The sequence below is a fragment of the Amblyomma maculatum genome, chromosome 4, assembly GCF_055883805.1.
Source record: "Amblyomma maculatum isolate TAMU_Amacu chromosome 4, ASM5588380v1, whole genome shotgun sequence".
NCBI lineage: Eukaryota > Metazoa > Arthropoda > Arachnida > Ixodida > Ixodidae > Amblyomma > Amblyomma maculatum.
This window is the reverse complement of record NC_139347.1, coordinates 193,435,798-193,442,021: the sequence shown is the minus strand read 5'-3', so window position 1 is coordinate 193,442,021 and position 6,224 is coordinate 193,435,798. Positions and strand designations below refer to the sequence as shown.

Here is a 6,224-nt window from a genome sequence, read left to right as displayed (position 1 = left end):
ACGACTGAACGACTGAACTGAACGGAACGATTACGCATTTAATACAGCCGAAAACAATCCCCCTTTATTGATCTGCATTCTACCGTTACGATCGACAGTAAGGAATACGCGCGCGCGGCACCAATCTAGCTTACATGATTTCTTCTGTCACCTTTCGCTTTCTTTCCATATTGACCATTTATCCCCCTCTGCACGTGTATGGTAGCCTGGGCATCGCATAATTAATCTTCCTGCTACTCTGTTCTTCTGTTCTTTCTTTTTCTCAGACTGGATACCGACTCCTGCTCATCGAATATGCGGCAAACGCTTCGTCACTGCTAAGCTAGAGCTTATTCATCTTTACGCCGCAGTGGTCTACCGGATCAAAGGTCGCGAATAACTCGGGTTCGGCCTTTTTACGACACGTGATGGGATCGTGGTGCGCGTACAGTTTACACAGCTAACATATGTAGAAGGGGCAGCCTATATGTTGTAATGTGTAGGCCTGTTTCTTTGTTGGAGCATGCATAGATGTTTACATATGTAAACTGTTCCTCAAGCCCGTTTGGTAATCGTATGTATGCGCAATGAGCTGCTACGCGAGAGATCTGTGTTCCACTCCTCGATCCGTGATATGTTGCATGGCTAACCTTCGCCTCGTTCATTTCAAATTATTTTAATCTACTTCCTGATGAAGATTCCCACTTCACGTTGATAGCTACTGATTTCGATTGGAGCTGCATTTTTGTATTTATGCTATAAGCGCTTTTATTTGTATTCAGAGCGGCTAATTGTGAATGCGAGTTGTGGGGCTTATCCTACATTAACGCGGCCACAGTGGCCGAGACCGAACTTTGCCGCCCTAACTATGGAACCACGGGTGAAGGTATAAACGGCCCTAGGAAAGAAGTCCCTAGAAGATACAGCCAAGAAAAAAGCTTCCTGGAATATACGGCCCCAGAAAATTCGTCCAGAAAGGTCCCCTCAGGAAGCGGCCCCTAAAAAAAAAATGTCAAAGAAGAAATTGACTGCAATATCTGCCCGGAACTCTTTTTTCGAAAAATTGAACATCTTATTGGATGCCCTTTTTTTTTTTAGAATATATGTAACCATTGTTTGGGAACTAGATCCTCTGGGTGCTTTTCACGTTTACAGAAACTGAAGAAGGCTTTGCGAGAAAGCATTGCGAAAAAAAAAGACCTCCTCCACTATATAACATCCAGCGAGTATTATGCAGTCCGTAGTTCCCAGTTTCCAAGCTGGTCTAATCACCTGGCTAATATTACACATTCGATAGACGTGCTTGTTCTCGGCTACACAAATGTCAGTACCGTATGGTTTTCTTTTTTTTTTTTTTTGCGAACGCACGGCATCAGTACAACGTTTTGCAAACTTTCAGCGGACGGGTAGAAAAAAGCCCTGCAGTATACATTACTGAAGCTAGACACGAAGAAGGTCAGTCTAGGCCTTTAGTAAAAGAAATACAGAACGTGAAAAAAAAAAAAAAGAAATAAAACGGCGGGGTTCAAAATGTAAATAATGTTCATGCTGAAACCATAAGCACAGATGTAAGATAAAAACAGCAAAAGTTGATTAGAATCAGCGCAAATCATCGCTGATAAGCCAAGCACCAGGAAAAGCGAAAGCTCGACTTTGCAGTACGTTTGATTGCATCTATTTGGGGACGTTTTATCCGGGATCATTTTTTCCTGAGCCGTTTTTACCGGAACCCACGGAACTACATTGGCCATTGCAGCTCGTAATTATAACGCAAGCTATAAGCGTGGCTACCCGTGATAAAATTGCTACCATTAACGACGACAGCCGCCCAATAACAGAGCAGATATAACAGACGCGCAGCGTTGTGAGTTCAACGAATAACGAAATATTACGCAAATACGTGCAGTGTCAAGGCTACTTTTGCCATACTGACCTAAATCATCTTAACCATACATCCGCTCGACGCTAGCGAGGTGCTTCGTGCTTACCAAGAATGGTGATTTGCCGCTCGGTGTGAAGAGTCATCCGATAACGAAATAATGCTTCGAGCGGACGCGGTTTGCGCGCGCTATTTATGAGCGAGAAAAATCACCGCCAGCTTAGTCGACTCAAAGTAGTTGCAAGCATACTAAGCTTTGTAATTCTCGATGCGTACCGCACCTAATTGTTTCGGTAAAAGCCGCAAATAGATGCCAACGTCGCTCATTTTCCCTGGCTGGCAGCAACGCTTCTCTCGTGTGCCTTGAACCTAATCTCCATCGGTACGGTGTGCGGGTCCGTACGCTGCAAGCTGTGTATGTAGAGTTTTTTAATGTATCGCTTCTGTTCTCACCGCTGAGGCTCACGAAATACTATCACATAGCCATTTCGTCTGACAAGAAGGCGCCTACATATCACAATAACACGGCCTTGACTAGCTTGGCCACAGTGCCGCGGCCGCGGTCGGGATTTTTGCCCACCGTGTTATCCTTGACGAGAGCACCGCCACTTCGATCGTCTTGTTTGTTTGCAAACATGACGGAGGTCTATATAGTAGCGCACGACAGCGCGCTTTTTTCTGTCACTTCATTTCTCATTTTCTTCAGATTCGTAACCCGATTGTGCACTCTAAAAAAAAAGAGTGTAAAAGGAGGGTAACTTCGGGATTTATGCTATCTGAAACCGCATGGCTTAAATATACCCTGCGCAATCACCCGCACGGAAGACGTTAGTCTCTCTCGCATGACTTTACACCATTTCGTCTCTGCAGCTCAAGCAAAAAAAAGTTTGCCGCTTGTTTCTTCTTTTTTTTTTATGATGGTAACCGGTTTCAAGCTGGATGCGGCTGTGTTTCTACTTCCCGTCCGATGTCCTTTCAAGAGCTACCACAAAAGGACCCCCTGTTTTTCCCCGGAGGAGGTGGGGAATCGTCGAAAGTTGGGAGCATCTTATCTTCTTACAAAAAGCGGTGCCTCCCCCCTTCACCTTCCCCCCCCCCCCCCCCGCAACCCTTGGTCGTCCCGTCTTTCGACTCCTACGCGAGCTTGACCGTGGGGGGAGCAAGGCCGAACTCAGAACAAGGGCGGACAGACAAGTGTGTACGCTGCAAAACAGGGAGAAAGGGGAGGTGAGGGGGGAGTGGTGGTGAGGCGAGAAGCGAAGCAGTTGCTTTTTAGTTTTGTTGCTTTTATTCTCAACGCAGCGTCACGTGTTCGTAGTTGCTTGAGCCTGCCTGCATTCCCTGCGACTCTGCGAGTCCGAGAAGACGACGACGGCGATTGCCGCACGAGTCAGCGTTCGTGCTGTTTGTCTTTGGTACTCATCTGTGTTTTTAGAAAAGTTCGGTTCCTCTCAGCGATTATTTCATCGAGTGCGCTCATCGATGCCTCACTATGAAACGACTTCGTGAAAGTGTGAACTTCGGAATGAAACGGCGGATGGCTGGTCGTCGCGGTGGTGGTGTTCCAACGGATCCTTGGCGCCAAATTTCAGCCGCGCATGTAAGTGACGTTTTACATTTCGTTTTACGTGTTTTTCTCTGCTATTTAACTTGACCTGAACATGTTTTGTTATTGCTTACGTCCGCGACGCTGCTTGTTTGTCTGTGAAACGGCCTCTGAGCACGACGTCTTGGATCCCAACCTGAGCATACCACTCCCTCAGTTCAGACTGGAGGAGCGGCGCATCCCAAAATTTTCAGATGGTCACGACCTTTTTGCGGGATGTTAATGGTGCATTTTTAGTCGTCTACGACGCTCACAAGCATATCCCGCGGTCGAAAGTATGCGTTGACGAGCGCTAATGCAGTCCCGGTGATACGCATTGACGTGTTTGCATGCCGCATTATTTTTGCTCGCTGCCTACAATCGATTTTGATCGTCTGTTGTTGCTGCTTTACGGGAACGTTGCCATAAATGCGGGAGAGCATGCAGGGTGATGGGTTAAGTTTACGGTTCTTTTGCCAGCAACCTGTACGTTCGAAGGCAGCGCGCTTGATATCCTAAAGTCACGCTTTCAGAACGCCGATTTAACCCCGCAGTTTTGAGCTGATGGCGTCGAGACCAGAGGTGGGACCGAGCCGATTCGTGTACATGTATACTGTCGCAGTGACGCAATGTGCAGGAAAGACATTTCTCACGCTTTTTTTTTTTTCGCTGCAGGCTCAAGTCCTTCGTCTCGTCTGCGCAAGAACGTAGACTGTCGTTTCTTCAAAGAATTTGAAACTGGTCTCTGCTATCCGTGCTGGTAAGTCCAAAGCATTGTTTCCGTCCAGAAAGGGGCGTTTAAATTGACACGCGCACTTTTGTGGCACATATTGCTGATCACTGACATCTGCCTCAATGTATACTGCTTGGGATTCTCGTCGGAGAATATTTATGTCGCGTGCCATGTGTGTGTCTCCTTGCGTGTTGCCATTTTCGCTCATGCCGTGCAATATGGTGCACGCCCAGACAGTGACTTATCAATTGAGTTTCATTGTGTTTGAGGGCGTGTGCGAGTAAATGGTGTTATTTAACTTGCTGATCACTTATGTCAAGAACTGATAATAAATATTGGACTCGATCAAATCACTTAACAAGTGAAAAATCTGGGTTAGCTGGTGATCAGATGTCTTCAGCATTGAAGCAAACCATGTGTCACCCCTTCTCTGCTTTAAGACTGACTTTCTTTTTGTAATCGGTACATAAAAAGACCAGCGCAAAAAAAAAAAAATAATTACGGGGACAAAGGAACAAAAAATGACAGGACGGGCACTGAAATACGTTTTGTGTTCCTTTGTACCTGTTTCTTTTTTTTTTCGCTGGTCTTTTAGGGTGTAAGTATGAACCAACTGGCCCAAACAGCTATTTTGATTAAATGTGCTAATTTTCGTTAGCGAGCGAAGTAAAATTTTTATATCACTAATATTTTTCATTTGGGGATTTGCTATAGTTTCTACTCAGCTATTTCCGTTCTGAACTTTTCAGCCTCCTGACCCATAGAAAGGAGGCTATGCCTGACCAATAACAACACATTCTTTTCCTTCTGTAGTTTCTGTTGTCAGACATTGTGTTATACTCATTACTACAATTCACTGGTACTGAGACATTCCCTCATTGAAGTTAATGTGTATTGTCATTGTTCTAGCAGCTTGTCATAAATCTGCTATTCTAGTTTATTTAAGCAGCTATTTCGACTGTAAAGAGGTGGCAGATATTGTTACAGGTATATCTAGAAACAGGAGTTGTAGCTTTTAAGCTCATTGTCAAAATATTTGAGTCATTGTTTTGGCATGTGTGGTGCCATTATTTTTTGTACTATAGTTATGTATGTACTAGTTACGAGTATCATGCTAATGTTATGAATGATACCTTTGCTGCAGCGTACCTGCCAGTAGGAGGAATACGGTGTAGAAGTGCTGTTACTCCTGCTTCTAAAGATCAACCTGCTTTCTTCAGCGCTGGACGACTACTTACGGCAAGATTTGTGTGGTATGTATTTTTCGACATAGCTGTGGCCTTGTGGTCTGTTATTGTTGCTTTATGTCTATCAAAGAGCATATTTTTCTATGCTGAGGAGCAATAGCCCTGGCATTACATTGATTTTGGAACCATTCAGTGCTATTGAGCAAGTTAGCAAGGGAGGAATTTTTTCAGTATGTAATCGATCTGAACATGTTGACTTCTTTTTATTGAGTGAGCTGTTATTGTATGTCTATTTTCTTTTTTTCTTCAAAACCTAATATTTTTTTGTTTGCACTTGGTTCTCAGCAGTAACGTTATGTTCTCTGATGGGTGTACTTTTCAACAACTCACATGCTCTTATGTTGCTAGGTATGTCCACAATAGAATGAAACTAAAAATGAAGTACTGAAGGTGGTATGTAATGGACGGCATTTTAGCACTTTCAGCTTTATTGTTTCTTTTGTGTTCTTTATATTGTTTTGTGCCATTTGTACTCAGCGTATTTTCCTTGTGTTCCACCACTACCATTTAACAAATATATATATATATATATATATATATATATATATATATATATATATATATATATATATATATATATATATGCCCCCACCCCTTATGTCATGTCTATGGGCCTATAAAGGGAGCATGAATGAGATGAAATTTGCAGTACAATTAGAACTGGATTGGGCAGCACAGTGGACATGTCTGTGGTAGAGGATAATGGTTGAATGGCTAATCAACCAAAATTGACTTAACTTTTGCATTTTAATTTTAGGGGACAGTATTATATACCAGAAATGAGGGTCCCCAATATTATAG

General features: G+C 43.6%; 1 long non-coding RNA gene across 1 annotated transcript; it reads left to right on the top strand.

Annotated features, from left to right (window-relative positions):
• Positions 1-3,324: 3,324 nt before the first annotated feature.
• On the top strand, positions 3,325-5,430 carry LOC146193928 (uncharacterized). The gene is made up of 3 exons (XR_014706498.1): positions 3,325-3,458; positions 4,119-4,203; positions 5,321-5,430. It is a non-coding gene; the product is annotated as an uncharacterized LOC146193928 (long non-coding RNA).
• The last annotated feature ends 794 nt before the right edge of the window (positions 5,431-6,224 follow it).